At 38.6% G+C, this 22,096-nt stretch overlaps 1 pseudogene; it reads right to left on the bottom strand.

Annotated features, from left to right (window-relative positions):
• Positions 1-8,122: 8,122 nt before the first annotated feature.
• Positions 8,123-13,998, bottom strand: LOC149156800 (protein TRAUCO pseudogene; annotated as a pseudogene).
• Positions 13,999-22,096: the final 8,098 nt, after the last annotated feature.

The raw sequence follows: 22,096 nt of genomic DNA, 5'->3' as shown, positions 1-22,096 counted from the left end.
GAACCACACTTGTTGGTTCGAAACACGTCTGCCAAAAATTTCTCTTATGTGATTTCTACCAAAAGATTTTGCTTAACAAAAATAATTGTGTCAAATTTATTACGTGTGCTAGAATTTCTCAGTTTCCAGTATTTTTTTTCCGCAGTATTTTTATGGTGAAAGTTGCAGGTGTGATTTTATTCGTTATTAAACTGCATAATTAATATTTGAGTTAGAAGAATAATTTCCTATAGATGCAATAGATAAAATTTCACATTCTTCTCTCTCTTGCCACAAGAAATTTTTAATTTCTTTTCTCGTAGTCTCTTGGGAGTCTCCTCCCACATAGTCGGACGACCATGTCCAAAACCAGAAGGCACATGATTTGAAGCATCCTTGGAGCAGGTCTTGTAGGCCTCTTTTGATGTATATTTGAAACTTATTTTGGAGACACCTTGCAGAAGTTTTGAAGTCTATATGGAAAAGGTTGGAGCCTAGGAGGATTGGAGTCCTTATTTTGACCAAGTTGGTGCTTAGATTTGTTGAGAGGAATGGAGTCTTCATTTTGACCATGTTGGCGCTTGGATTTGATCAAGGTTGGAGCATTGAAGGAGTCGGAGATTTGGTTGTACAAGTTGGAGCTTGTGATTTGTTTTAGAGGATTGGAATCCTCACTATATTCATCAATAATAATAAAAAATTGTTCACTTTCTTGTGTTCTGGTTTAACTTGTTATAGAAATCTTAACTAGCATAATAAAACAATTGAAAAAAATATTCATTCACCCCCTCTCAGTATTTCCAACAAAATTCTACAATCTCATTTCCTATGGTCTCTCAAACCCAAAAACAGATGATTGAAAAAATTCTCTCTTTTGCCACTGCTGCTTTTAAATTATTCTTTCAGTATTTGGGCTTCCACATTGAGACTAATGATTCCAGAATAGCAGATTGGAAGTGATTGACAGAGAATATAGAGAAAGATCTCTTTATGAAGTCATGCGTGGTTGTCCTAAGGAAAAAGGGACTAAGGAAAAAGGGCTAACCAGGACTTTGTTGGATTCGCGTGGAGCGATCAACGGTTGTGATCAACCGACGACGACGGGTTACGGTGAAGGCTTATGGAGGCGTATAGAAGTGTGAGCGCGGGTTATATGGGTTTATAAAGGATTTTGGATGAAAACAGGGACAGCGGTAGTCAAGAGAATATAAGGAAAATGAAGGGGAAGAAGGAAACAGGCTGATGCGGGTCCTTTTTTAAGCACAAACAACGCAGACAGACCGGAATTTGACCTTCACATGTTGAAGTTTGTAGCAGAGCTAACAAGATCAAGCTCTCCTTGTATCTCTTTCTAAAAAAACTTGTCCATTGGACCAAGTGCCATTGCCTTTCTTTTTGCTGCTTGACCCACACCCCCACAAAAACTCTCAAATGGAAATTTGTTGTTGTTTTTCCGCAAGAATGGAAGGGGGTCATCATTCTTGTTTTTCTAAATGATGCAACCACCCTTGCCACACCAACATTGGCCTCTTTCTCCATTTCTTTCCTTTTAGCTAAAGACACTTGTGTACATGCTCCAATTCCACAACCTGGTAAGGCCAACAAATGAGATTTCACACAGTAATAAGTGCTCTTGAAATGATTGTTGCATTTTAAAGCAACATAGCCTCCTCCTTTCAACTTGTTGCTTGGCTCTTGATCTCTTGTGACATACTTCCACAAGGAATATTTGTTTTCTTGAGCCTGTTGTCTTTCTAAATCCATTTTGCCCTCAACATTTGAAGTTGTTGTTGCAGCCTCACTTCCAATAGAGGGAACACTTGCAGACCCTGATGAAATTGGAACAGAAGGGGCATCACCAATGGGAACATTCTGCTCCTTCCTTGCTGCCCTTGATTGAGCCATATGTTTTGTAAAAAAATATTAAAAAAATACATAAACTTGTAAAAAAATGGGCATGCAAACTACTGTAGCAAAATTGCAATAAAAATAGAAGCAAAATGAACTTGTTGCTTAAATCACTTCCAAAATGCTACCAAACCCTTTGCTAATCGCTCCCACACACCCACAGCAAGAGAGAGACTCAAGAATGAGTGAGAATTCTGCCCAAATCGGGCTTTAAAGGCCACGCGACACACTTTTCAGAGGGACACGTGTCCCTAAGTCGGGACTCACATGCCCTTGGAATCTGACCCATGTGCCCATCGAATCCCACGTGCTAGGGCACACTGGACACAAGAATCAGACACGTGTCCTAGAGAATCATGTCCGATTCGTGGGATTCGAGACACAAGGCAAGGAGTATGAATTCGGTTTCTGAGGACCAAACCAATCAACCCCCAAAACCAAAAGCAAATCCCCTAAGGTTTTGCTAGGGAAGAAATAAAAACCATGCAAAATCAAACCATAGGAGACAAATTATGCAATGTTGATACATAAAAGTAACAATTTTTAAATAATAATTTCAATAGACATTGTCATTGGTGAAATTAAACTGCCCTTGCCGACGTAAAAAATGTAGATATAGAGTAAAAGATCCTACTAAACATGGGAATCAAAAACAATATTCTCATGTCAAACCAGCGACTAAATCAGCGCAACCCAAAACAGAAACTTAACTGCGTATTGATTTCCCTAGGAAAAAAAATTGATGCAAATCCAAACCAAACCATTAAAAAAAAAAAAAAAAAAAACAAAACAAAACAACAAAAAAATCAATCAATCATGTGAACATGTAAAGAAGAATATAACAAAATTGCATCAAGTGAAATCCAAATCCACATCTAAACCAAAGTAGATAAACATAGATGCTGTAAAAGACGTTTATAGTCCAAAAACAAGCATACTATAATTCTCCAATCTAAGCATACGACAAAATAATTCTAATCCCGTACATCCTTTGCATGTTTAGAGTCGGGATCGTAAATCCATGACCTTGAAGGGACAAAATCAATCCCAATTCCTATTGTGGTGGAAATCGCTGCAAATAATCCAATAATCCAGGATAGGTCCATCAATAGAGCAGGGCATCATTTAATAGGCAATTGACAGGTTTTAGCGTTTAAGGTAGTCGTAGGGTTTTCATATTTTGCGTTTTTTTGGTTTTTCAAGAGATGCAGATGCATTGGTGCACAACCAATCAAATTGGTTAGTTTTGTCTTAAACTGGTTGGTTCTAATTGGTTGAAGACAGAACCAGTGCAAACCAGTTTGGATTGCCAGTTCTGACCAGAAACCTCCCAAACCCAGTCCAATCATCTGGTTTTGCCGATTCTTTATCTAATAACATTGGTCAACACTGTTGTTGCAATCATCTACCATCATAAAAACATACCACATAGTATTTTGGCACGTGCTGTGTAGATAATGGTTTCATGGTCTAAAAGTTTGAATCAATGCATGGATATTTTTCTTGCAGACCACATGGACGTCAATTTGGATAGAGGGCATCCAAATGTACTCAAAAACATCGAGGGTCATCTCCATACCTCTCTGTTTTCTGCAGTAGCATCTAGGGGACATCGTGAAGCCACACACAAACTTAGGGACATGCCCTTCCAAACAAGCACTTCCGCTCACAGTGCCCAAGTCCTCAGGGATGGTAGATTTAAGGGATGCATCTCTAAGGGGTAGATATGGGTTCCCATGCAACATTAGTTGCTACTTATCACAGCATATCTATCAATGTATCATAAACTCAACTGTGGAGATTTCTAAAGTCTCCATTGCCCCAAAATAAGAAATTTGTTAACAAGAAAGCTCCAAGCCTTTAGTTAATAAAATTTCATATCAGAATCATTCTGGTTCTCTTAGTCTAAAGTACAACAAATCTGATTGAAGAACATAATAGAAACAATAAATCTCATTGAAGAACATGATAAAAAACTATCTGCTGTGGCACATGTAAAAGAAACAACTCTCCCTGTTCCTTGAACGACCAAGGGAAGAATTCATGAGAAAGAATGAGGGCTGTTCTCTAGAATTGGACCAGATTCAAATTTCCTTTTTCCATGCTAACCATGTATCTCTACACACTTCTATCATACATTTAAGAAATAGTACTGTTCATGGAAGTGTGCCATGCAAAAGCCATTGACCCTTGTCTGCGAAGAAACAGTTACAAATCACACTAGATTGTGGCACACTGGATTTTGGTGGGCAGATGGTAGTAATTGGATTAGTATAACAATTTCAATTTCTAGAAAGATTGAAAGAAAAAAAAGATCTAGCCCATTCCAGAAAGTTTTATACATGAACGACTTTGAGTTATGAAAATTGACACCTTCCAATATGACATAAAACTTATTTTTAATGTATTCAAAATAGAGTCTACAGCCTAGACACTTCAAATGCTAAACACAATGTTCAACAAATAATAAACCTGTAGAAAAGAATAATTTTATAATCACATCAGTTCTCATGCATCAATCCGTATTTAAGCAAGTTATCTTATAAGTTATCCACTATGGCATCGTCGTCTAAAAATAGAAATGCTCTCAACTTGCAAGGAGCAGAGTCTAATCAGGGATTCTGATACAAAACATCCACTAGTGGAAGTCCTAAATATGAATAATAATGCAACAACACTCTGCGCAGCATCAACTGTAAGAGAGTACTTTTGTTGTCTTACAAGCATACTGTAAGAGAGTACTTTTGTTGTCTTACAAGCATAGATAAGATGAGCTCCAAATCCTGGTTGAGACCCTAATCATCTGCTATCTGATACAGTCTGCATGTAAAGCGCAATTAATGAAACAAAACAGATTCAAGATCTGCACAGCAGTTTTAGATTCTAGACACTAGACTTTGTCAGGATGAGAGAAAAAATCATGGTCAAGCACATTAGGAACATGATGTGCAGGAAAAACTATAATTGTAATCATCAATTCAGTGCATGGAACAGTGAAATTGACAAAAGCCACGTTCAAAATGTCCTTTGCCCCAAAATAAATAAACTTTCTTACAATTAATCCATATTTCTGACCTAAAAATAAATCCTTCCCTTCGTTCACTTTGATTAAATAGTTATAGTTAGACAAATGCAGCAAACGCATTTCCAAACATAGGTCGGATGACTAATCTGCATTTTCACTTTTTCAATATCCTGTTGAAAATTCCAACATGAATTACTTGGTAACGTTCACCATGCAACCCATTGCAAGGACATCAATTGCATGATTGTCCACTTTCAACTGATAGACATTTGCAAGGTTTCATTCAACATAACAGAATTCTTTTTCATACTAATTATTACGAAATCTAGAATGTTATAAAATAATTGCCACCACTGCACCACATAGATCATGATTTTATGCAAAGGTAAGCAACACCAACAGAAAATTAAAAACAGAAGACCACAAATTTTATTCATCCTTTACTCAATTACATCATGCTTATATAGGAATAACACCTAACTAATTCCTAACTACTCACAACCGATTCCTGTTCAACTGCTCATAACTACTTCTATTTCAACTGCTTCATAACTAACCATTTCTGCATTAGCATTATTCTCACATCCTCCCTTAATGGAGAAATGGATTTTCTACCATACCTAACTGACTTCTAGAACTTGTACTTTGAACATCTGTTGTATTCTCTAGATTGATCTAACTACATAGGGTAGTTGGGATTAATACCTTTCTACCACTCCCCCTTAATTCCAACTATATAACAAACTATATATTCTTAATGATGACGACTTAAACTTTAACTTGCCTGCTGGTCTAAGTCTCAGCTAGGCTTACAACAAAACATTTCATTTTTGTCTTCTTATTAAAAGGTCCATGCTTGTTCCTTTTCCATTGCTGGTGCAGTTTCATCTTCACCTTTTTGGATTTCCTGATGAAATTCCTTTGCTCCTTGCTTACATACTTAACGTCAACAACCTCTTTTGGATTGAGAGGCAATGCAAGATCTCGAACGAGGTAATTTAATTCATGTTCTCCCCACTTTCCATGAGGAACCAACGAAGGAGTCACCAAAATGCAGTCATCTTTGAACATGAGCGGCCTTCGAAGAACATCCATGGTAGTATCCTCCAAAGTAGGAGTCATCTTGAAATTAGATCCAATAAAACTTTTAACAACCGGGCAACTTTTAATCTCAGTGATTTCTTCAACAGGGTGATCCTCAACAACATGAGTGATTTCTTCAGGGACATGATCGTCAACAACATGAAACTCTTTGTCAATGGACTCAAAAATACTGCTAATCCCAAATGGGTTCATGAGAAAATGATCATTAAAAGGATCATTGTCAAAAAAATCTAAAATAATAGACATATCAGTTAGCTTTATCACACTTCAATCAGCTTTATCACACTTCAAACAAAACGCCTTTTCTACTGCCTCTCTCTGCTCTCCTTGGCCCTCCGGGCTCCTCCAATCAGATCCGCTGTCACAAACGGTGCTCACTAACAACACTCTCTTGAACAAGACCCACTTACACGATTTTTGCAACAAAACAAAGAAAACCGGGCCGACTGAAAAAGAATATGACCACGGTAATAGAAACGGTGGAAGCTTGCAAAACACACCAGCAAAGTTCTAGAAACACGCGCAGGGAGTCTCCGTCTTCTTCTGGACGCACCGGTTCTCACACCAGCAACTGCTACCCGAGTTCTTGACAGGGGTCTTGGCAGCACGCGGACCTCAACTGCTACCCGAGTTCTTGACAGGGGTCTTGGCAGCACGCGGACCTCACGGCTCACTGTCGGTGCCCAGCAACTGCTCACACAGCAGATTTCGGTGCCCAGCAACTGCTCACACAGCAGATTTCGGCTCTCAACGGAGGTCTGGCAACGGTTCACAATCCAAAATATATCTCATACTGCTCTCAGCAGGTCATACTCATACTGCTCTCACCAGGTCATATATTTACCCCCGCACCAAATCAACTGCTCACACAGCAGATTTCGGCTCTCGACGGAGGTCTGGCAACGGTTCACAATCCAAAATATATCTCATACTGCTCTCAGCAGGTCATACTCATACTGCTCTCAGCAGGTCATATATTTACCCCCGCACCAAATCAAACTTACAAAATGATACCGTGCCGATGAAAAAGAGTTTCTGATTAAAGAGGCCACGCATAGATGGCTTCGCACTTCGTTTTAGAAATCTTACATGCAAGGCATCTGTCCACAGGCAAGAGAGACGTCACTTGTTCGACTCTCGCTAAAACTCTTGGAAATCAGATGAAACCCTTTCGGCCACCGACTCGCAGGTCATGGAATGTTCGAACAGCGAAATAAGAAAACCCTTTCGACCACAACAGAGTTTCAATACGAGGACTGCGTTCTCTCAAGGACACGCAGATGCTATGCATGCCTCCTCCGACATATACAAAAGCAATGTCACGGCGGTCTCACAAACTACAGCAGCAGCATTGGCGACCTCGAATGCCGCGTCGGCAACTTAATCCGCAGCTTCAGGGGGCTCGAAGGAATAGACAATATTCAACACAATTCAAATTTCAACAAAATTCCAAACTTCCATTGAGGTTTCAGTTCAACCCTCTGTCCGGGCGGCGCCACCAAGAGACCGGAAATAAAAACTACGATTGACCACACAGGTAATTAAATAGAAAATTGTCAATCAGATTTCAAACCCCCTCAAGGACTCAGTCCTCACGCGACAATCCTCGTCCTCACGCGGCAATCGTCTCAGTCCTAGAAACAGATTTCAAACCTTCAAACACTGTCAAACAGTATACTGACTGCAACTGCAACCATTTACAGCAAACGCCTCAAGGCAGATCTCGGCCTCACGGAGATCTCGCTTCTCTCGACAGCGTTCTTGACTACACACCAGTCGACGGTTCTTGATAGCACACACAGGTTTACAACTGCGGCTTTAGACAAGGAGAGCAGACGTCTCTCCTCCTCACTCCTGAGCCCGTCTGGCTCTGATACCAAATTAAAAACAGAAGACCACAAATTTTATTCATCCTTTACTCAATTACATCATGCTTATATAGGAATAACACCTAACTAATTCCTAACTACTCACAACCGATTCCTGTTCAACTGCTCATAACTACTTCTATTTCAACTGCTTCATAACTAACCATTTCTGCATTAGCATTATTCTCACACAGAAAACATATACTAAGTTCTAAAATAAAACAATATACCAAAAAAGTCAGGCTTTCTTTTCTAAAGATTGACCACTTTCAACTAGAAGTTCTCCATGGTGGACTGCTTGTCTATCAATTCCACAATAAGAAGCCTCAGACATGGCCTTAGGCAGGGGTCGATTGCCAAAGTCCTCAGGAAAGCAATCAAATTCTGGTCCAAAATTAAACTGCACTGTACAATTAGGTTGATTTGGAAGGGTGTAAAAGGAAGTTGCAGGGTAATATCTGCCACCATTTATATCCTTGAAAGCAACACCTTGACATATCCCATTTATAAAGAATGATATCTCGCTCCCTGCACACATTTTAAAGAGGTGAGGTTAACGACTACAAGAGTATAAGAAAATGTTATAATCAAGCTTGTAACATAGGCAAGGCTGAGAAACAAATTCAATAAAATGCAGCCAGTAAAAAGATCAACACAAACTGAAACCTTGTTATTTTCCCTGTTGTAACATCTTCTTGGGAAAAAAAACTAAAATTCTGAAGATTTTTAATTTTTTGTGCTTATGTAATGTTTTGATATTATATTGTTTTTTCATTTAAAACCTAAGTTGCACGAAACGGGGAAATGGGTACGAGTTTCGGAAATGGGCATGGGTATGAAACTTGACCCCCCCAAATTTTGGAAACGGAGAAACGCGATATATATATATATATATATATATATATATATATATATATATATATTAGAATTTATGACATTTAAGAAATGTTATGTGCGATCATAAAGCATACATGATACAATATAATTTATTACATTTAAAGTTTAAACATTATGATTAAATTTACATCACATTTACTCCTGAATGATCACATAATAAAAATAGAAATATCAGAATATCCAAAATCAACCTTTAATATATATATCCAAATCTCAAAATCAGCGTTTATTATATATATGAGGCTACAAGTACAATAAAGACTGTGAGGCTGCAAGAACTATAAGACAAAAGACTAATCCTTATCATCATAATCCTTGTCAAAAATAAAAGCAGAAGCATGCTCAACAGTGGATGGTGGTGCTGAAGAAGATGATGGGCCAATTCCACTTCCAGGCTGGACCTCAATATTTAGGGCAGCAAGAAAGAGATCCAAATCAAGACTCTTTGCATTCACATCCCATTCTTTAGAAGGAACATTGTTTTATTCTGGACCCCTACAAGATGTAAGGCGAAGGATGGAGTGCACATAAACAAGATCCTCTACCTTTTGTGAGCCCAACCTATTGCGCTTCAAAGAATGAATAAAACCATAGGTGCTCCAATTCCTTTCTGCTGATGAAGAGCTTGCCACTTGTGAAAGAACACGAATGGCAAGGTTTTGCAAATTTAAATCATTTGCTCCATGAAAAATCCACCACCTAATTGGATTCATGGTGCTTCTCTCCTCCAAAACTGATATATCTGCATAATCATCTAATCCTACAGCAAAACTGGCAAATTCTTCCTTTACCTCCTTGCATAGATGAGAAGGAAATATTCTCATAAGGATTTTTTTCACCCCATTAGCCACCTCTCTATCGTTACGGGGCACCTTCCTTTTTCCATTGATTTGAGCAATAAGCTCCTCGTCACAAAATTTTGGGTTCAAGGCATGTGCTAAAGTGTGCAATGGAGTGTTGAAATTGTTCCACCTATCAACAATGATTTTCTTGACTAAATCAGGAAAATGATCATCAACAAACAAAAGTTGTGGAGACTCTTATGAAATGATTTCCATAGTTTTCTCAACCATGGAATCCATGTCACCATATACCTCTCCTAAGAAAGGATGGTGAGTGTCAGCATTCCGAAGAAGCTCAAATGCAGGGGTTGTGAACTTTAGCAAGAAATCTATCTTTCTCGACCAATCCTCATCAAGGCACAATCTATGCACCATATATCCCCACTCTGAATCTGCTTGTCTCCACTCAACCGAAAGTTGACTCACCACTGTAGAAACTAATGCATGCTTAACCTCAACAAGGCAGCCCAACATCAAGAAGTTTGAGGCATATCTTGTCTCATCAACTTTTAACAACTCCAATTTGGAGTACTCTCGAAATACTGCTTAAGATTGGTGGTGGTTGATGATGAATTTAACAATCTCCCTTGCTTCCCCTGTGATTTCCTTTATCCATGGAACTTTTTTTTGCGATCTCCTCTAAGATCAGATTCAGATTATGGACAATGAAGGGTGTCCAAAAGATGTGGTCATACCTCCCCTCAATAGATAAAATTTCACATTCCTCTCGCTCTTGCCACAAGAAATTTTTAATTTCTTTTCTCGTGGTCTATTGGGAGTCTCCTCCCACATAGTCAGATGACCATGTCCAAAACCAGAAGGCACATGATTTGAAGCATCCTTGGAGCAAGTCTTGTAGGCCTCTTTTGATGTATATTTGAAACTTATTTTGGAGACAACTTGCAGAAGTTTTTGAAGTCTATTTGGAAAAGGTTGGAGCCTAGGAGGATTGGAGTCCTCATTTTGACCAAGTTAGTGCTTGGATTTGTTGAGAGGAATGGAGTCTTCATTTTGACCATGTTGGCGCTTGGATTTGTTCAAGGTTGGAGCATTGAAGGAGTTGGAGATTTTGTTGTACAAGTTGGAGCTTGTGATTTGTTTTAGAGGATTGGAATCCTCACTATATTCATCAAGAATAATAAAAAAATGTTCCATTTCTTGTGTTCTGGTTTAACTTGTGATAAAAATCTTAATTGGCATAATAAACAATTGAAAGAAATATTGATTCACCCCCTCTCAGTGTTTCCAACAAAATTCTACAATCTAATTTCATATGGTCTCTCAAACCCAAAGACAGATGATTGAAAAATTTCTCTCTTTTGCCACTGCTACTTTTAAATTATTTTTTCAGTGTTTGGGCTTCCACATTGAGACTAATGATTCCAGAATAGCAGATTGGAAGTGATTGACAGAGAATATAGAGAAGGATCTCTTTATGAAGTCACGCGTGGTTGTCCTTGGGAGGTTGACTGGTATTACTGAAAAGTGTTTTTGAGGCTAACCCCGTGTAGTGGATGCCATAACCCCTCAACCAAAAAATGATGACCGCAGAACTCACATTCAGGTGCCTTTGGTCTAGCAACACCGAATCTCTAGGAATTCTAGTAGTTTAGTGGGAAAAAATCTTCAATCCCAAGTCTGTGGGTGAGTAGGGTTTGAAAAACTTTCGTTTTCATCTCGTGGACTCTAGCTGCAAAAAGGTTTGGAGAATCATCACTGATCAACGCCTCTCAGAACATACACTATTTGGGAAGTATATTCATCCTCTTAAGTTGATCAATAGGATATCCTGCCAGAAGAAAACGGGTTACATGATGTGGAAAACTTTAGTGGGATCATTTGATACAGTTGAAAACAGTGCTGTAAATATTTCAATTTTAACATAAAAGATTATGAAATCACTATCTTAATTTTGCCAATGTTTGCCGATTTTCACTGGTATTTTGGTGGTGTCTTGATTTTGTCAAGGTTTGCTATCTTGGCCAATATTTTCTCCATTTTTAGGAATTTTTGGCTTTTCGGGCACTTGCCAATTTTATCCTGATCTTCTATGGGCAGGTGGGCGACAGAATACGTGTCATAGTGGATGCCAATGCATTGGGAGGCATGGAACCAGGCTTTGAAAGCTCAGTTAGTTTGCTTACTAATTAACAAACAGAAATTACACCAAAGTTTCCAAAAGTTGGGCTCAAGTTATGGGCAGGTGGGCGACAGAATACGTGTCATAGTGGATGCCAATGCATTGGGAGGCATGGAACCAGGCTTTGAAAGCTCAGTTAGTTTGCTTACTAATCAACAAACAAAAATTACACCAAAGTTTCCAAAAGTTGGGCTCAAGTTATTAGCAACTCTGGTAATAAGAAAGGAGAAACAAATATTTAGGTTGACAATACACAAGATAGTGAAGGCGGATATGCAAAACATAAAGAAATATGTAGTGGAAAGTACAAAGGTGGTGAATGTGAAATCATCCTAGGATAAAGGGGAAATGATTGTCCAAATAAACAACCATGAAGAGAACACGAGAAGAAACAAACGGAGATTCCACCAAAGTTTCCAAAACTTGGGCTCAAGTTATTAGCAATTTTGGTTATAAGGAAGGAGAAACAAATATTTAGGTTGACAATATACAAGATAGTGAAGGCAAGGAAAGACAAAATAGGACAGTAAACATAATTATTAAAGGGGTGAAGGACTATGAGAAAAATGAATGTACTCTTGACCTCGGTTAGGGCCTATCGCGGAAGATAGAGACATAATTTGCCTCATAGAAACACATGAGCATGAAGCGTGCAAAACACCTTTGTTTGAAGGACACTGGAAGATGGCAGTGTGGAACGAGGCAGCAGGGAATGGCAAAGACATGGGTATCATAGTTTTAATAAGGGAGAAAGAAAATAACCTCATTCAATTAGAAAAAAAAACTCAAATAAACAATTCATTTAGTTTAAATTATTTTAAACTATATGAGCAAAATTACGCTCAATAAATGCAGATAACACTAAAATTGTTTTTATTTATTTCCATATTACGCCGGTCTTAACATTTTTTAATATTAAGCGGCAGATTTTATAGAAAGGGCGATGGAATTAACAGCAGTTAAATACGAGTGCTAGTGCATACACTGAAACAAAGCGCATTCTATATTTTCGCCATGAATTCTAAAGTCTTCATACCCAGGGTGGGAGGAGAAAAGTAAAGCAAATATATGTATAACAGCGGTAAAAAGAATAGAAGTGTGCGCAATTCAAAAAAATGACCGTCTATATATCTAGTGCATGAACTGCGAAACAGAAAAATATTTAGTGCATGAGCTGCATGGACTGAAATAAAGTCAAAGATATGGGAACTGGAACATACCAGGCACCACCTGTGGTGCTTCGTCTACTGCATTGCTGTGATGATCAAACTCACTGCCATTGGGCAAATTAATATAAAACCCAATAACGTCACCCTCCACGTAAGGTCCATCCCCATAGGGCTCTCTGATAGCCTTATGAACTTTAGTGCCATCAACATCTCTGTAGGCATAGCTATTCCCATCATAACCCAGAGGAGTGTCAACATCTCCTTTCTCTGTAGACCATCCCAATCTGGTATGCCCAGTTTGTCCGAGGTAAACAACCGTGATCTCGAAATACCATGCCCCCTCCACCACACCCCTAGTAGCCCTCACCGTTCTGTATCCTTTAGAACTCCCTGCAATCAGTCTATCTTTACTCAGCTCAATCTTTTCTGCCTTGTGGATCTTTGACAGACAAATACTCATGTTTGGGTTGTCATCCTCATCATCAAGCAGCCTGGTGGCGGGAGTTATGAGAGTAGTATCTTTTGCTGCGGGATTGACATTAACCCTGTTCTTCTTACCCGACCTCCTGGATGCTGATGCTGATCTGGTCCGGGCATTAGTGTTTCTCCTTTTGGGCTTTTTAATAACAGTATCTGCCCCCCCCATTGGAGCCCGTAATTTCCTCTTCTGTGCCGCCCTGCTTGATGTTCTGTGCCGCCCTGCCTGATGATCAAATGCCCGTGACTCTGAGGCGTTCTCCTTATGCCCACTTTCGTCGCTCTGCTCCTCTTCTCCTTTCATGCCTTCACTTTCGTCGCTCTGCTCCTCTTCTCCTTTCATGCCTTCGTGTTCACTTGGGCCATGGTCTTCCTCATTTGGGTATTCGAATTCTTCCTCTCCTCCAACACCGACTTGGCAATTGGTCCTGTCCCCAGAAGTATCATGATCAAGGGGATGTTTCTGCTGTTCTGTAGATACATCCAACCCCTCATCATACTCCTCTTCCTCCTCGTCGTCCGAGATCTCAATTGCATTCCAGTATGAACTTCCGCCATAGTTGTGATAGGATGGACGATGAGGATCCATTGAGCCGTGAGCTGAGTATGCAATCACGTAGCAATCCAACAGAGTTTATATTTCTATTGCCTTTCCCTTTCTCTTTCCCTGCCTTATATCTATCCGCGGCAAAACTAATTTTGGGGAAGAAAATGGCATTGCGGACCCACTTGGCCAAGGCTGGCCGACTTGACGAATATGTGATCAAACCTGACCTTTTAAAACGGCATGTGAAGGGCGTTTCCGGCACACTGCCGTTGTAGTACAGGTTTACGGGATTGCGTTCACTTGTGGAGATGAACTAATTTGCTACATTCCAGATTTAGAGGTAAACTAATTGGGCTTTCTTTTTTATGAGTAGGGGTAATTTTGTAAGTGTTAAACATAATTGGTTTACCATGACCAAATCAATTGTAACTTGAAAAGGTGTAAGTGATAGAATAGAATCTAACTTACAAATATTTTGATTTTTAGTTCTCTAAATTAAATAATAAATCAATTAATAATTATTTTATTAATTTATATAAATTAAGTTGCTCTTTTGGAAATGGTGTATATTTATATAAATTAAGTTGCTCTTTTGGAAATGGTGTAAGTGATATATGTAAATTCTTAAGAGGTATAAAAATATAAATATTTTAATTTTATTAGTTTAAAATTAAAATAATTATTTTTGAAAATGGTGTAAAAATGGAGTATACCAGAAAATTGTTTTCATTTGGGTAAGAATTTACTCTATAACGATTTAAAATTTAGGAAGTATCTATAGAGGTTGAGGAATTGCCCAGACTGTAAAAGTGTTTGGAATCCGCGTAAAAAAAATTTAACAAATTCAAAAACCTCTAGGAACCCAAAATCTTGAAGTTTGACAGCTGTAACCTGGATTTACAAAAATCCCTTCTCGATTTTATCAAAATCTTACCAGGGAAAAAATAGTTTCGTTAGACTATGGCCAAAAGTTACACTTATTTTGGTAGGAGTAAAAATTTGTCTCCTTACTCTAGGTAACTCAAAATGGCCTGGTTTTCCTTTTTATAACCGTGTCAATCAATCTTAGAGAATACCATTCATAAATATGTTATATTGGGTTTTACCATTTTGTTAAAAAAAACACAACAATAATAATAATAAATTTAACAAGTTGTTGTGAAATGATTATAAATATTTTAATTTTATTAGTTTAAAATTAAAATTATTTATTGACCCAAGAGTGCTCTCCAATCCAATATGGTAGAGATATTGTCAACTAATGTCTTGTATAACATTTTGTCTAAGTCAAATTACATAAAAATAAAAAAATAAATTAAACTAAAAGATTAATATAATGTAATGTAAACATTTTACTTTGTCAAATTAAAGAAATAAATAATAAAAATAAAAATAAAAAAACTCATGGTATTAAGAACCTATGGTATTCATGTGGAATATAGCCCATTTAAAGGTTCGCATCTCAAGAGATTTGACCCCTCAGGGTCCTATGGTATTCATGTGGAATATAGCCCATTTAAAGGGGCGCATCTCAAGAGATTTGACCCCTCACGGTGTTTGGTAGATCGGAGTGAAGATGAACCTAGGTTGGTGTTATGTAATGTCCTGGGAACATTTACCTCGGTTAAAATAAAATAAAAATAATTCTATCTTAAAATAAAAATTCTACCTTATCATTTTTATTAATTTATGTTGGGTAGTTAAGGTAAACTTGATTTGGTGAGTTACTAGTGGGTTGGGTTTATGAGAACCCATGGTATTGATCCATGGTAATCACTTGGAATATATCATATTTAAAGGGCTGAATGAAACCAACCTAGATATTATCATTTTTATTAATTTATGTTGGGTAGTTAAGGTAAACTTGATTTGGTGAGTTACTAGTGGTTTGCGTTTATGAGAACCCATGGTATTGATCCATGGTAATCACATGGAATATATCATATTTAAAGGGTTGAATGAAACCAGCCTAGATATTATCATTTTTATTAATTTATGTTGGGTAGTTAAGGTAAACTTGATTTGGTCCACTTACTAGTGGTTTTCGAGCTTCGGGAAGGGTGAGTGGAGGAGCTCAGCTTATGTGTCAATGTCACGCCCCTACACCTGCGGTAGTCTTCCAACCGCTTGTAGCGAGGTGCGGCATCACCGAACGCTTTCTTTTTAACAATACTAACATTCGTGGACTACGCCTACTCCAACATTAACATACTTAGTTTGTGTTTCGCAACCAAGTAAAAGCATTATCCTTTATACTTAATGAAGCCCATACTCATTCATTATCCATATGCAATTAACCGAGAACAACAACAATTGCAAACAAGTATAAAGGGGAGGGCAACTCCCCGTAATGTGAGTCTGCCCGACAATTTTATTAAGAATATCAGATTTACAACACAAGTGTGTCTTGGCCGAACCAAGTCTCACACTTAACCAAATTTTACAATAGATAGGCAACCTGCCTTTTACAATACATGTGCACCCTTGCACGAAGGGAGGTGCTCACCCGAGCCACCCAAGATCCCTTAGTCAAGTCCTACACATAACTCTAACCTCGACACGCTTGTCTCACCCAAACCGGCACCTAGAAGTCCAAAACCGCACCTTAGAAGTTCCACGCATGAGATATGCGTAGCCTTCTTTTACCCCTGCGCAGTTTTACCCCTTATGCGTATGAGTGAATGTTTGTTGTACGAAGTTGAGTTGTTGAAATGAGCCTTGCGCCCCCTATATATATACGCAAGTCTTGTTGGTAATGTGGGGTGTGCGGCCTCAAGGCCGACCCCCTAAAAGTCATAACAATGTGCCCACAATCCATATTGCAAGTCGGCTTGCAATCTTTTGTTGCAACGCATATAACTCAGTTTAGCATTCCAAGTGCTTCATATTTGTTCCAACCTTCGTCGCATAGTGGCGCCCTTCCGTCGCATTTCTGCACGCCCGTCGCACCAACGCGCGCCCGTCGCTCCCGGCACCCAACCGTGCCAAGTTTGCGAAGGCCTTACAGTCAGGGTCGAGAGTGGAGGAAAATCATAGACTATTGTCCAATTCCTTTACAATATTATGCGTGCAAGTGGGTTGGTTGTTTGATTGTTTAGGTGTTGGGGGGGGGGGGGGGGAGCTCATCAAAATGGAACTGGTGTAAGGGAGTGGAGCAATGAGTCTCGCAAATTTCTAATAGACGATTGTTTGGGGGGAAGGGGGCTCTTCAAAATGGGACTAGATGAAGCATATTAAGAGGTGGATAGTTTTTGCGCCAATGGATTTTTATGTACCTAGTTCATGGACGTTCTAAGTCGTTTGATCCTTTGTGATTTGTGTCGATCTCGGAGCACAACATATCACATTTAATGGTTTTTATATGAGGGAAAAGGAGAGGGTGGTGGAAGGTTCTAAAGTCACATAGAGCTTCAGCTATGGTGGTAGGGAACAATGTGTGGGTAGTTGAGGTCCTGACTCTCTTATAGAATGTTTGATTGGGAGGTTTGTAGCAAAAGTATTCAGTTTGGCATCTTTCAGGAGATGGATGGAGAATTATTGGGTTCTTGTTTTAGGTTATTCACCATTATTCTATATTCCCACTCGAGGAGAGTTCTACGTGGTATTACGTTTGGAGGAAGAGTTATTGAATATCCTTAATCGAGACTAGATATGGCGGAATTTTGGCCCTATTATGCAAAGGTGGTGCCTAGAATTTGATTTGCTTCATGAACCATTGTCGACACATAGAGTTTGGGTTATCTTGCCCCTATTTACCATGATTTTTTGGTCAACAAACGTGCTAGAAGCCATCAAGAATAGGTTGAGTCTTTTTGTTGGTATTGAGGAAGATTGTCTTACGAAGATTGATTGACATTGCACATGGATAAATATAGAGGTTGACCTTTGGGAAGGGTCAGTGGAGGAGCTTAATCTTATGTGTCAAGGTCGAGAGTGGAGGAAAATCATAAACTATTGTCCAATTCCTTTCCAATATTATGTGTGCAAGTGGGTTGGTTGTTGGATTGTTTGGTTGGGAGGTGGGCTCATCAAAATGGAACTGGTGTAAGGGAGTGGAGCAATGAGTTTCCCAAATTTCTAATAGATGATTGTTTGGGGGCGGGGGGGCTCTTCAAAATGGCACTGGATGAAGCATATTATGAGGTGGACAGTTTGTGAGCCAATGGATTTTTATGTACCATAGAAGACCTAGTTGATGGACGTTCTAAGACGTTTGATCCTTTGTGATTCGTGTTGATCCCGGAGCACACCATATCACATTTACTGGTTTTTATATGAGGGAAAAGGAGAGGGTGGTGGAAGGTTCTAAAGTCACGTAGAGCTTCAACTATGGTGGTAGGGAACAATATTGGGGTAGTTGAGGTCTTGACTCTCTTATAGCATGGTTTGATTGGGAGGTTTGTAGCAAAAGTATTTAGTTTGGCATCTTTCAAGAGATGGATGGAGAATTATTGGGTTCTTGTTTTAGGTTATTCACCAATTTTCTATATTCTCACTCGGGGAGGGTTCTACGTGGTATTACATTTGGAGGAAGAGTTATTGAATATCCTTAATCAGGACTAGATATGGGAGAATTTTGGCCCTATTATGCAAAGGTGGAGCCTAGAATTTGATTTGCTTTGTGAACCATTGTCAACACATAGAGTTTGGGTTATCTTGCCCCGATTTCCCATGATGTTTTGGTCAGCGAATGTGCTAGAAGCCATCAAGAATAGGTTGATTCTTTTTGTTGGTCTTGAGGAAGATTGTCTTACGAAGATTGATTGACATTGCACATGGATAAATATAGAGGTTGACCTCTAGGAAGGGTCAGTGGAGGAGCTCAATCTTATGTGTCAGGGTCGAGAGTGGAGGAAAATCATAGACTATTTGACGCAGAGATAAACCTGCAAACCCAGAATCTCAACTCTGTTTTCCATATACATTTTACATCTACAATCACTGCCTCAAATAACGCTCAAGCCAGGCAATTTCAACCCTCTCAATTGAGGAAGATTTTCAATTTTCACATTCACCCTCAAATAAGGATTTAAATAAACCCAATTAATTCGAATGAAAATTAATTACGAACCAAACTGAAATACCATTAACCTTCAACTCTGCATTGAGCGCTGCAGCTCAACATTTTACATTTCATAGAAATCAAACCAAATTATCATTCTAATGTTCCCAAAAAACTAAGGATCTGTTTCCGTCCTTCTCTTCAATGCGCCCAATGCATTCACACCACAATACTCACCTTGTGCTGATAGCGCTCAACCAGTTTCTGATGGATTCAATTCTCAATCAGATTCCGTTCACAATTCAACTTAGGACTCTTCCGTAGAGTCTAAATTCCCCACGATTTTCCTGTACAAAAATCGACCTTCAAAACCAATCTTTCTCAACCTTCAGATTATAAATCGACATTCAGATACCGATTTGAACAATTATATGAATTGTGTCAAATAGACAGAGTCCTTTTTGCAAAGCTTATATCCAGCAATCTCAAGCTGTGACACTTGCTTCTGCCCTTCAAAGAAACGCAGATTTCATCGATCCTAAAGTTGCCAACGCATTTGAATCTCCAGATCCGATTCGATGACTAACCTTCCGCTGAATTAAAACATTCCAACCCTGACATACACTGCTATAATATCAACTACTGTTCCACGCGCTCCAAGCTCTATTCATCCACTGATATATCAATTCGGCGGTCCCGAATCTCAGTTATATAATAGATATATATATCTATTCACAATGCTTCTGACGCGATTTTAATACACTCATCACACTCCAATTACCATTCCTCTCACAGCTACTCCAAATCTGATCGATCCGATATAAAACACGCATCTATTGAACGCCACCTATTCAAACATGTTGACACTGTAATTAAATCCGATGCGATTCATTCACAATTGACAATCACATAATTTAATGCCACGATTCTTGACAATTCAGTTGCTCCGATCCGATTTATCGGAGATCATCAATCGGATCTTTTGCAAGGTGTTTTCACTTCCAGTGCCAAACTTCTGATCTGATCCAAATCGCATCGGAGATTTTCAGAGTTTAACATCACTAACTGTTCCTCGACTCCACATCGCCAATGCGAATTCGCCGAGCCGATGAAAATTTCAAAGCCAACATATGTATTAATTCCAGTCTGGTCAGAAACCCCACATCCACCGCAAGTTTGATGTCCTATAGATGAATGGTTTCCTAAAAAAGAATGTCACCAAATGAAAACCTGATAAGACTTGTTCTTGTCTATGACAGGATTTGATGCTAAGACGCTAAATATTTGATTCGACAAATGCATTTCTTCCAACATGCAACGCAGATAGCAACACAAGTAAATGGGAATTCCGCTAAATTGTGAGCAGGCGCATGCTCACCTTTGAGTGGCTGCAACGATTTGGGTTGATGACTAATAGAATGGGGCTGATGCGTGATAGAATTATTTTGGAAATGGGAACCTATGGTCGACGAAGATGTGCAGTTTGCTAAGAACTGCACGGAGGAAAGTCGAGCAGTTCCGCCATGACCATCTAAAAAACAATCTGAAAACCTTCACATCAATTTATCAAATTCCACGACGCATCATATAAAAAGACACACGATATTTATTTTATGCACAATACACAAAAGAACAGAGTTTCGCAATCGCCTCTATTACATAAGAATGAACTCTGTATATAATTTAGCTTACACAGTCTCCTCTAAAATGAGCTTTTGCTCCACACCAACTCACACTCACTATCTGAAACTTAACTTTCACGAAGCAAAATCTCTTCGTTTATTACAACTTTCTCTCCTTAACTCTCTAACAAATCGGTACATAATCTTCTAATTTTAAAGATTCTAACAAATAAACTCTCCTATTTATTGGCGCTCACACACACCTGTTATAACAAATCTTATCAATAAGATAGACACACTTATTACAATAATAACTAATTATTTGTGAAATCGACCTCCTCAGTAAACTGGATTTTAACACACAGTAATGTAATTCACCCTGTGAAGCCACAACATGTGACCATTCCATCACATTGCTGGCTGGGTCTAGATGCTCCTGCATCACTATTGTCTAATTTCTGTCCAATATTATGCGTGCAAGTGGGTTGGTTGTTTGATTGAAAAGTGCAACTATAATTCTCGGGATCTCAAAGCCACAAAAATATTTGGGTATGGAAATCTCTAGCTCTAGTGGTCATAGGTTTCTCATGAGGAGTCGAGTTTGGTCTTGAATCCATCAAACAAAGTGGATGCAAGCACCTCTCCATTAGCAACGTCAAATAATGGCATGAAGCTTGGAATCCTGTCAGGCTCTAAGATTGTCCTAATTTTTTCCACCTAACCCTATTTCATCCTCTGTTTTACAAGCAAAAAAAAGACCTTCGTGTACATAATTTGGGTTTTTATTGTTGTAATAATAAGGATATGGATATGGAATTGCGTATCTTTAAAAAAAGGTTAGTAGATTGATATTTTATGATTAAATGTTGCATTTGATGTTATCTTGTGGTCTTTTCATCTTTTATAAGCCTTTAATTTATTATGAACTGCATGTACTAAAATAGGAGACATGTATTCTGGTCATGGGATTACTGCACTAGGATTTGGAGCATGGACTATTGAGTAAAGAGTTAGATGCCAGTGAAGTAAGTTGTCAAGAGATTTTCATGGATTCTGAGAAAGACAAAGCATGCTCATCTCTCTTGGCCTTCAACAATGAAATCTCAAATTACAACCTCTTTTCCAAACGAACCCAGCTCAATTTGGAAATGAATCACAGTGATCAGTAGCAATTGTTCTAAGATCTATTGTTAGGAGGATTGTTATACTAGTTTTCTATTTTTTTCTCTCTTGTACAGGCTTGAATACAACCATGATAATAATTGAGAATGTCAATCACTTTGTATCGCCCAGATCTATTTGGAGCCAACTGACTGAACTCGTAATGTATTGAGACTAAGGTTTTATTAATACAAAGAGCATCAATGTCAAGTTCCTTTTCTATTTTGATTCGATCTTGTTAATTATTTGTGCAACTCTGTAGTTTAGCTTCTCTTCCACAAGGGCACGAGTGGGTTGGTCAGGGCCCGACCAATCTTGCTCGTTGACCCTTCGATAGTTAGCAATGTGTGGTTTG

Source organism: Pinus tabuliformis, chromosome 9 (genome assembly GCF_031772625.1).
Source record: "Pinus tabuliformis cultivar Carrire ecotype Pingquan chromosome 9, CPIR1, whole genome shotgun sequence".
In the NCBI taxonomy this organism is placed as follows: Eukaryota; Viridiplantae; Streptophyta; class Pinopsida; order Pinales; family Pinaceae; genus Pinus; species Pinus tabuliformis.
This window is presented reverse-complemented; position numbering and strand designations above follow the sequence as displayed.